Below are 11,161 nucleotides of genomic sequence, written 5' to 3'. Positions count from 1 at the left end.
TTCATTCCAGGAGCAGCAATGGCTCTTGCATCAGAAGTGAGTCAGACACCGTGCAGACTCCCTCTGAACAGTACCCAATTAGCAGATGGCCTACAAATGAAACTAGGGTCCCATGTGTCCTCACCAAATCTGCATGTCTGCAGTGTCCCTCCTAATTAGTTAAAAATGAGTGTTCTCCATCAGTGTGTTGCTCAGATGAAAGTATGCAAACAAAAATGGGGTGGGTGGGCAAAGCTATTGTGCAATGTCTGCTTTTTCCTCCAATGCTCAAAAGTACTTGCCAATGGGAGGGAACAAAAAACAGCCACGGGGAAGAAAATCAAAACCCAACCTCTTTCTTGACTGTGCCATTCTTGCAGCAAAAAACCTCCAGCAACTTTCAGACTGGACAACCTGCACAGCCGCGCGTGGCACTGGCCCCTGCCAGTGCATAGGAACGTCCTGCAATGAGATATGAAAGAATCAGTTTATGCTGGGGACAGGGAAACGAGACCCTGTGATTTACAAGCTCTCATGGAGGGCACCGTACATATGGTAAACTCTCTGATGTGCTGACGCTGCTCGGAGTCGCTGTGCCGCTGGAGAGGGGGGAGGGTGCCTGGTACTTGCAATCTGGAAGAAGGAGCCGAGGTGTCTGTTTTCCTCAGTGCCTTTTGGTTCCTATTAACCATCAGAAAGTCGTGTTGGTCTGTCCCATGCAGGCTGGCGGCTCCTGGGGATCCATTACAAAGCTGGTGGAGCTCCAGAGGTCCCTTTTTCGGCATAGGACAGAATGTCCTGCGTGTGGATTCATCGCTGCTGTGTCCAGGAGGGCCCAGATGAGGTGGAGCCCAATGTACTGAGAGCATTTGTTCCAACAGACCACGAAAGACCATCTTTAAGACAAGCACACAGAGAACCTCTGTTCTATGCTTTCTTCTCCCCCTTCTTTCGACCCTTGAGTAACTAAAATCCCATTTTCTTGTACACCAGTTAGGCTGGGAAGCTGCCTAGGAGAAAGAATATCCTGCTGCCAGATGCTCTTTTTTTATTCTAACACAGTTGTTTTTCTCTTCACTTGATAAAGTTAAAATAAACAGTCTCTGGGGTGAATTACGGGCGTCAAAATTGGATTGGCATACAAACTGTAGAGCAGTTGGTGGCTGGGAGTCTGGGGAAAAAGAAACAGCAGGTTTTAGCTAGAGGGGACAACAGCTTTATTTCCCTCTTGGTCCTTGACAACTAAGCAGATGTCCTACAATTATTGTTTTACCTTCTAGTAATATAGTGTCTTTTCCTATCCTCCCAGGTACGCGACTGGCTCTTTTGCAGATGTGCAGGTACATCTCTTCCCTAGTTCAAAGCCACCTTAGTGCACCACTAGCTCCATCTATTGCTGGTTAATGGCCGGCTGAGATTCAGACAAATGCTTGTTTCTCCCTCTCAACTTTACAGGATACCTGTTTCCAGTCCCATTTATGTAGATATAACTTATGGTCTTACGAATAAGATCTTTTCTGAACATCTCACACCTTTGCTTCTGGGTTGATGCTCTCCACTCTATATGCCTTCCAGATGTCGCCTTCATGTTTTCTACAGTCCTTCAGAGTCCTCAAGTGCAGGTATTAGCAGGGCCACTGACCCTGACGCTGCCCCGCAGTGCTCTGAACAGAGGATGGGGTAATGGGTGGCGTCGCTAGGTGCAACCACCGTCGTTGGGTACAGACTGTTCTAGGTTGGAAGAGACATAACATGATGGTCTAGTTCTGAAGAGCTTGGTAAGTCTAAAAATTTTAGAAGAAAGCACACTGTGGGAAAGAGTGTCAAGTTAAATGAATTTTTAAGGTTCTGGGGCAATATATAAAGGAGTGCTTGCATGGTCTCCTGACAGCACATGGTCTGTTCAGTAGTTTCTGTTTAGCATGAGGAAGTTCATCTGCGCACTGTCTGAAATAGCCTCTTTGAGAATCTAGGGCTACATGCTGTCAGGGCTCACCTTCACCTGGTGTGATGAACTGTGCTGAAGCCTGAAGAATGCAAACTTTTCTCTTTATTTTTTAAAGCAGTCCTGAAGTCTGTTTCTAGCCTTAACAAAGCTGCAATCCAGGTTTATCATCCTACAAGACATCTGACAGGGAAGTTAAATAGCACTCCAGGCACATTTTTTTAAAGTTACTTGGGATACAAGGAATGTTAGTGTTTTTCTCAACAGGTGGGCATTCAAGCTGAAGCCTGTGTCTCTACAGTATGTGTGTGTATGTAATGTGTAAACTCCCAGGTATTTTAGTGTCTGCATTTATACCCTGCCTGGTTTCCCAGTTTTGTATTCAGCGCTTGCTTTGTGCGTGAGTGCCAAATGACATCTTAAATTCTTGGACCTCATTTAAAGAGACGCTGGGTAACTTGGAACGTGTAACAAAATCTTCAGTACAGTTTTACTCTATGAAGCTTGCACCTGCTCTTGCAGTATGAAAGACAAACATGCTGATTCTTCAGGGTAGCAAATGTAAATCATCAGTCAATTTTTTGCTCTCTAGGATAAGGGGGTTGCAAAAAGTAAAGTCTTAGCAGATGAGGCTTTGGGTCCTGTAGAGACAGGACTGGGTTTACGTAATGGGTTGGAGTGATGGACAGAAGGTTTCCGTTGTTCCAGCACTCGCTGATGGAATAACGTGGCACCTGGATGTTGAAGGTTTTCGAAGGACAGCCAGACAGCCCTGCTAGCCACAGCCAGCACAAGAGCCGCACACCCTGAGACAGTCCCGAGCACGCTGTGGTACGGCAGCGAAGCACCGTTAGGTAAAGTCAGCAAGGATCCCAGTATAGCACTGGTGGGAGTGTGGTGCCCGGTAGCTTGTGGCTACGGGACTGGTGCCTACAACGCTTCAAAATGAAAGGTGACAAATCACCCCTGGCACGTGCATGTGAAATGACAGTCAATTAGAGAAACCTAAGAAATGCTTTCTCGTGCTGAGTAGCCACGCTTGTATCTCTGCTGCCCCAGGTCCAGACAAGTGAATGGCTGACAGCCCTTACGCTCGCCATCTGCCTGCAGAGCTCCTGGGAGAGTGCACTGGGGCCCTGCCCCATCCAGCCCTGCCTGGGACTGATTTTCGTTAGAGCTGGCCGGAGGCACCGCACATTGTCCGGAAGCTGAAAGCACATCTTGCAGTGGCTCCTGAACCCTGGTCACGGCTCTGTCTTCTGCGTGTTCCAACAGACAGACTCGCTGGTTCCCAAACTAGCCAGCAACTCCCGTAATGTCCCAAGGTGAACTTGTGTTAGGAGTGGAGCCAGGCAGCGAGATAATCACTGAACTGGAGAATAAATGCACCATGTGTCTCTCCTGTTCAAAACCACTCTAATTTCAAACATCTTGCCTCAACAACGATCTGTTAACACACTGCAGGCCAAGAATCTGTCAGAAGAATTTAAATACAATTCTGACAAGATCAGAACTAGATAGACTAAAACTTTACCAACCTGTGGCTGAAACAAAGCTAATTGAGTAGTGCTTGCCCAGGTCGGGACAGAAGGTGATCTCTCGGGGATCCTCTTTGCTGTGCAACTGTAGCTTCCAAAAGCAGGAGAGGTATTTAAACTCATTACAGGAAATAGAGAGCTGGCCTGAGTCCAGGAGGGTGTCTTCATTACTTTGACAACTGAAAGAAGAGGTTGATGCTGGGAACTTCAATGTTGCAGTCAAGGGGATGATGCGCTGAAATGTGAAACAAGTTCCCAAAAGTTTCTGAAAGAACTGTTTCCGAATGGTGAAAAGGAGCTGGCAGGGGTGTAGACGTAAGAAATAGACTGTCTGCCTCCAAGGGAGGGGGACAAATGAAGAACCTGGGGAGCCCTTTGCTTGCCTTCAGCTAATGCTACGGGATGCTAGAAACTCAAGGAAGTCCAGTGCTGATCTTTCAGTATTGTCTAGCATTTTGATACTCAAACCATTACGCTACTGTCTATCACTTGTCAATACTGTTGAGGAGCGGTGCCCGAATTTCTGGTGTTCTGTTGACAATTGCAAAAGTCCTTCTGTTAGTAGCGTTGGAATAAGTTTTCAGCTTTATTTAGGTTCTGGCAGAACAAGCTGGCAAAACGACACGAGCTGGAAGAGGAGGAAGAGAGTTTCAGGTATGAAGAGGCCTCTGTGCCGCTCTCTGAGATGCTGCTGCGTGTCATTAAAAGGGGTGTGGGGTGGGGAGTCTCCATCTGGACCAAGAATAAGCACTTGAGTTGACTGAACATGGCTGCAGAGGTACAGCCGTTATTAAGACACCCGAAATAGGTGTTGGTAACCTGTAAGCGTTCACATTTGCAGAACACATTTGGAGCAGCAGGTAGAGGCTGTATATATATTATGGTTGTAACCTGCTGTGTCACAGGAAGATTATCTCCTGTTTGCACTGAGGAATACCGCTAGATGTGAGTGAGGTGGGAAGAAAAACACAGTGGGAACACGGAGCAGTGAGGACCTGGTCTTAAACTGGGGTGATGGGAGCTGGGCAGCCGGGGTACTGCAGGCCAGCATGAGGAAAACTGCAGGGAAGTCGGGCGCGATGCCTGGCTCTTGAAAAACAGCCTGCTGGAGATGCTGCTGTTCTTGCAGGTGTGTGCGGATCACAGCCCCCAACTTCCCTGGCTCTGCTTGCTCCTGTCCGAGAACATCGGCTCTCTCCAGTGGGTTTGGCACCTTCCAAATGTTGCGGTCGAGCTCAGCTACGCCAGGCTGTTGGATGCGTGTACTGATGTTGCACAGTGCGGGAGAAAGCAGAAACAGGGGAAACCTCCTTGCAGCTGCCTGTGCTAATCCAACCAAAACACAGCTCCAAAACTGTGGAGGCACCCGGGGCTCAGCCAGACACAACACGCTTCCTCCTTCTCAACATCTGTATTCGTGTAAGCTGATGTGGAACTGCTTGTGCCGGTTGTTTGCAGACCCTCCCTTCTGTCTTGTGACTGACGTGAATAAATCCCGTGAAGAGATGGTTTCTCTATTGCCAGGCTCCTGCAGCGAGGACTTGGCCATCTGCTTAATGGTCTGTTGCGTTTCTGGTCGCCCAGTGCTGCGGTACTGGCTGGGGCTCTGCTGTTGTGCAACAGTCACGTATGGAAAGCTTTACCCTTTAATGTGAAAAATGGGAGAGACAGATGCAATCTGGGTCTAATATTGTTCTGGTACTTAATCTTCTCCTCTCTCAGGAGCTTTCTTGCTGCTGCCGCCTTTCCTCACTCCGTATGAGCAGCAGAGCCCCTCTTTTTACCTGATAAAGCGGGCACAGAGCCACTGTCCCCCAAAGCGAGCTGCCTGCCTCGGGGCTGTTACTCAGGATCTCAGGAGGATATAAACCATCTCTCCGTGATGTTTGTGAATCCGAGCACGTCGACTAGTCCCATCGCTTCAGAATGCACCGCACAGGAATAACAGTTCACAAACTTTTTGCTGTGATTACAGGTTGAAGTAGATCCACAGTGGGCGTCTGCTTAAACCAACAAAACCCCTTTATTAGAAAACTGTGGAAAAAGGATACCAGAGAGATTTAGTGTTTCAAAGAGGATCAGAACCAAAAGCCCTGTCTTGCTGGTAGGAGGATGGGAGATTTAGGAGTAGTTAGTAGCTTGAGAAAAAAAACCCCAAACAAACAATGATGAATAATAAAGGCAGGTCCTTTTTTTTTCTATTAAAAGTTTCTAGGCTACACAGATTTGTTATAAATGATGGCACTAAATAACCAGCCGTGCCCAAGCTCCCCTGAAAGGCTCTCTAATATCAGCAGCTGATGCCCTACTGCGCAGGGACACAATTGGGTCTGTTCCTCCAGACAATACACCTGTCATTGGCACACATAAAGCTGGCAATTAGCAGAGGAGGCTCTGTGTTGTGCTTTCATCCCCGACAATAAGAAGCGCCTGGAAGAGAGAGATTAAGGCTGGCATGTCCGCAAGAGATTGTTGAAACAAACCTCACTGAGACTTTGGGGCATTTAAGAAACAAAAACAACAAAATAAAACCCTGGTTAAATCTAACTCTAACCAGTCTAGAAAGCAAAATAGCGCTGGAATAGGATCATTTGCCTTAGAAATATAAGCCTGGGGTTGGGGAGGAAAGACTTTCCTCTCAGGTGAGATGTCCTGCAGCTGTCAGCGGTGTATCGTAGGAAATAAGCCCCAAGAGGGGTTCTGGCACTGAAGCGGCAGTGGGACTCCTGCATCGCTTCACCGGGACGAGGACTAAGCACCAGCATCCATGGAATAGATTTTTTACCCAACTAATACAAGCCCTAAGCTCCGGGAAATACTCCATACTTGGCACTCTGAATGTTTAAAAGTCTCCCAAATTACTCACCCTAGAGGGGCCCTGAAAGCAGTGCAGCAGCACAAGTAGTCTCAGCTGGTTTGCGTGACCAGTACTGAACTGGGAGGGAAGCACGCTACTAGAATAAACTACTTTGGTCAGCAAGGCTCAAACTTCTTTTCTGCTGGTGCAGGAGTTCTTCCAACTCACAGGCATCAGGAAAGGTGCAGAGGTGAATTAGGACAATCTTTTCCTTGCTATCAGTCCCATCTCCCCAGGCATATAACTTCAGATCGCCGTATGCCACAGAGTGGGTCTTCAGAGGTGGATCCCGCACTGTACTCCAGCGGTGCACAGCGCAGGGAGAGGAGACACAGACACTTGCACAGGTTCCTGTTTGCAGCAGCTGAGGTGTGACTGGTGTCACTGGTGTGAGGTGTGACTGGCGTGACTGGTGTGAGGTGTGACTGGTGTGCCGAGGGCAGGCCACGATGCTGCTAACAGGGGCACGGGGGGTGAGGACTGCGGGGTGAGTTGTGCGTTTTGCTGTGCGAGGGGGTGAGCTGGTACAGACAGGCACCCGAGACCTGCCTGGGTCACTCCGTCCCCTTGGGGAGGTGTTGCTCTTCCTGCCCGTGAACTTGTGCCCTCTCCACTCGGCTTCCCGGGGGACACATCCCTGATGTACCAGGCTCTCGATGTGAAGCTTGTAGCATCAGGAAACTTGGTCAAGCCTGATGTGACAGACTTGAAAGGAGAAGGGGAGAGGAAATTGAGAGAACTAGACAAATAATGGGGTTGCCAAACATGCAGGTGTCTGACCATAAAAGCAAATCAGTGTAGACCTTTAGTGTGCAGAATGGAAACCTGAAGAATTAGCTTGAACACATGTCCTCCTGTCTCTCTCCTGCAGAGCTGTGAATGTGAAATTACATCCACGATCCAAAGTCCAAAGAGCAAATTGTGCACTCGATGACTGCTGCTGACTGGCTTGGCGGGCCAGCGGTTGCCGTGCAGCTGCAGACCAGCCTACAGGTGTGCGCGGAGGTTGGCTGGTGGTGCTGGGACTTTGTCCAGGGGAGGTGGAAGGGTTGTCCAGATTTTTCCAAGACCGCTGTCTTCTGATAGCTCAATCCATGTGAGAGGGATAGCGGGAGTTAACAGCTTGCTTGGGGTGACAGACATGGGAAGTCCTGGACTGACACCTCCCTGTCAGCTGGAACAGCGGGAAGTTGTGCCATGACCGGATCACTGCGATGCAGTGTTAATTGCTTCCTGAATACTGATGAATCTTCTTTTGGGAGAGCTGACCTGGAGGTTCTGCAGGAGCAGAAGCCAGCAGCCTTTCAGCCCGTGGGAGCTCACGGGACAGCAAGCTCCTGTTTCTCTTCACACACGGGAATCTCAGGGGCCTGGGAAAGAAAAGGAGAGGAGCTTTAGCACAGAAGTGTCTGTTCCAGGGATGGGTTAAATATATAGGCTGAGAACACACACAGAAATCCATCCTGTTCAGTGGCAGACTGTCCATTCTCAGCCTTAAGTCTGCCACAGACTTTTATCCGTGGAAGTTCCAAACTGCCCATGTGCAGTGCCCTTGTGCTGGGGCGGATGGCAGTACGTGGAAGGCTTTGTTGGTGGAACTGGAAAGCTGAAGTGTTTTGGCCCCGTAGAAGCAGCTTGGAGTTTTAGTTTCCACATGTGAGACAAATCTGGGCTCTGCCTGCACTCCTCAAGGCAGTGCTGGAATTAGAGGCAGCAGGAGGCTCAAATTCTTACCCGCGCACTCCCGAACAGCCCAACCGCCCCTTTTCAGGTACTTGGCATTAGAGAAGCAACAACTGCTTCGTGCTTCTTTCTCAGTAATAAGCAGTTGGACAGTCGAAGATGGTTTATTAGGATGGAGACTCTGTGTTTTCCATTCCTTCCTACAACAGAAGTATCCCTTGCAGAAGCAGAGAAACATCCATATGCAGATAAATAAGGGTACCAAAGAAGCTTTGAACTGCAGAAGCAGCGCTGGTTATCGGTGTGAGGCATCAGCACTAAACAGCAGCTTGTGAAATTTTCAGATGTGTGAAACTGTAAAATAATTGAGATAGGGGAGGCGTGTGTCATACTTTCACAGCCCCGGTACTGGCGGGAGGGAGGTAAGTCTGCATCTCTTCTCCCACTGCCTCCTAAGTCAACACTTGGCAAGCCCTGTCTCTGCTCAGAACCAAACCTAATTCAAACAAAGTTTGGGTGACATTAAACTCCGCGAGGAGGAGCTGGGTCAGGGAGAGGGTCAGTGTTGTGCGGTAAAAAGTGGGAAAAAGCAAAAGCTGGAGTAGAATAACATCTACAGCTGGGTGAGGGAAATGTTATTTCGAAAGATAACTCTGCAAGGGACAGGCTTGCGACACGACCTAGTGATCTCTGACACACACAGCGCTTTGTTCTATTTTTCAATGCGTTTTCCTTAGACACATGGCTTTCTACTTCACTTGGCAAATATTTGTTTTATAAAGATTAACATGTTGCTAGCCCACGCGCTGGGAAGCTCTTCTAAGGGTTGTGTGAAAGATGTGCCTTCAGAGTGGCAGATCGGGGTTTACTAACCGGGAAGGGTAACACTTCTTACAATGCACCTGAGCTGATTTTTTAAATTGACTGCATGTAAACAAAATTGCAACCTATTTAAAAAAAAGCTAACCCAGAGTGACAGCATCACCCGAACTGCGCAACACGATTTGCCCTTTGCTCAGCTGCTTATTAGAAAGATTTACAGGCATTAAAAGTACGTTGAGATTTTGCCATCTAACCATCCCAGGGTCATATGTCTGCTTGCCAAGGTCTTCTTGCACTTGATGGACACTTCTTAACTCTAAGAACTCTGTTATTTCTAATTTATTTTGAGCTACATGAACAGAGGCTGACTTCAGGAACTGCAGTTGCCTTAAGGAGACAGCCGACTGGCTGGAATATTTGCTTTGTGGGAATTAGTGCCGATACAACGATGAATTACCCGCGCTGGTGGTGACGACTCTGCTGCCATGGCAAGGAGCAAACAGATGGCAGCGCCCAGGTGTGCGTGTGGCTGTGGGAAACCCTCGAGGAGCTGGGAGGTCCAAAGGAAGCGTCCTGCAGGCCCGGCGCTGCACCCCGCTTTCTGGACTTGCTCAGCAGCGCAGGAGCCTGTGCTCTTTGGGGGCTTTTAGATGTGATTTTAAGCGAAAGGACAATGAGGTGCCAATTATTAGCTTCCACTTGCCGGCTGTGACCTTTCCTTTGAAACTCTGGTGAAGGGTTCTTACCAGAGTGTCTAGAGCCATCCTTGATGCCAGGCAAAGCATCAAGTCTTATTTGAAAGTCCAGTGGGTGATTATGGAAGTTAGTTCACATTTAAATCCAAAGAACTCTTGTAGGTGAGGTTAGAAACTCAGGCAGCACTCAATGAGCATGGGAAACTCTTCTTCACCTCTCTGCATGTGCACAGTGGTTGGTTTATTTCTACAGCTATAGAAAAGAGGAGTCATGCTGTAGGCTGTGGGATGGATTCCTTTTCTAATGCTAACAGAAAACTGCATTTAGTTCTGTTGCAAAAGGTGTTTAATTCTGTCCAAGACAAAGGCATAATGAAAATAGTTTACTATCTACTGGGGAACTCAGAACTCTTATTAAACTTAATGCAGCTGTAAGTTTGAAAAACACTTTGCACTTTTCCTCTGAGGATCTTTGGTGTAAATTTGGGCTTTGCCTCATACCCTTTCCTCCTTCTGTCACTGAGGAAAGTAGGATCCAGTCTTGGCCAAACGGCAGCGAGTTGCAGAGCCCTCTCCCGGTGCTGCCATGCTGCCTCACAAGCCTTTGGTGCTCTGTGCCGTGCCGTCGGTGAGTGCCAGGCTGTTTCCCAACGGGCAGCGGTGACTAAGCAGCCTGGAGCAGCTGCCTCCAAGGTCCATTCTTCTGCGAGAGATTTATTGCAGCGAGCAGAGGCACTGGGATGTGATAATTGCCTTCATTCCCAGACGAAGACCCTGAAGAACAAAAGCCAGTTGCCCGTGAATCCATGGTGTGAGTCAAGCATTCACTTGGAGGGGAGGAGCGGGAACCGTATGCCTGTTGCTGTAGCAAAAGTGAGTGGGCATTAATCAGAAGGGCCGCTCTGCCCAGCGAGGTGGGGAACGCTGCTGGCCCGTGGAGGCGGCCTGGACCCTCCAGCCTTCGCACCCTCCCCGGGGCTGCCACGGGCCCGGGCGTGAGGAAATGCCAGGACGCTGAAGCTGCTCGGTGAGGAAATCCCACGAGGGACACACTGGGGTGCCCTGCAGAGCTCTGGCTGGTTTGACTCTGCCTTTTGGGCCTGCCCCTGCTCACTCCATCAGCCGGGTCTTTTGTTTGCCCTCCTGGACATCTCTAGAGCTGACCTTCACCTGAGCTCTGGAGCACGCAGATATTAGACTCTTGCTACCGTGAGGAGCCCCGGTAACTCCCCCACTGCCTGATTTTCTGCCAAGACCACGTGCCAGATTTCCTTCTTTCCTTCCCCCCAGAAGCTTTATCGGGGACTTCCATGGAGAAGTGATTGCCTGGGAAGAAGATCCCCCGCGTTGCGAGCACAGGTTGCGGAGGGGGAAGGATCGTGAGTGCTTTGCTGTTAGCGGGGGTGAGGGCGTTGGGAGCGGAGTGTGCCGGCGGAGCCGGCCCGGGATGGGGTGCGGGATGGGGCTGGGGGTGCGGGATGGGGCTGGGGGTGCGGGTGGGGATGGGGTTGCGGGACGGGGTTGTGGGATGGAAGTGCGGGATGGGGGTGCCCGAGCCCAGCGCCGCCCCGAGGATTCGGTGTCGCCGAGCAGCCACCGCCCGGCCAGCTCCGGCGCCGCCGCCCCTCCGCACCGCCCAGCC

This window comes from Chroicocephalus ridibundus, chromosome 15 (genome assembly GCF_963924245.1).
Source record: "Chroicocephalus ridibundus chromosome 15, bChrRid1.1, whole genome shotgun sequence".
In the NCBI taxonomy this organism is placed as follows: Eukaryota; Metazoa; Chordata; class Aves; order Charadriiformes; family Laridae; genus Chroicocephalus; species Chroicocephalus ridibundus.
Note: the sequence above shows the minus strand (reverse complement) of the source record.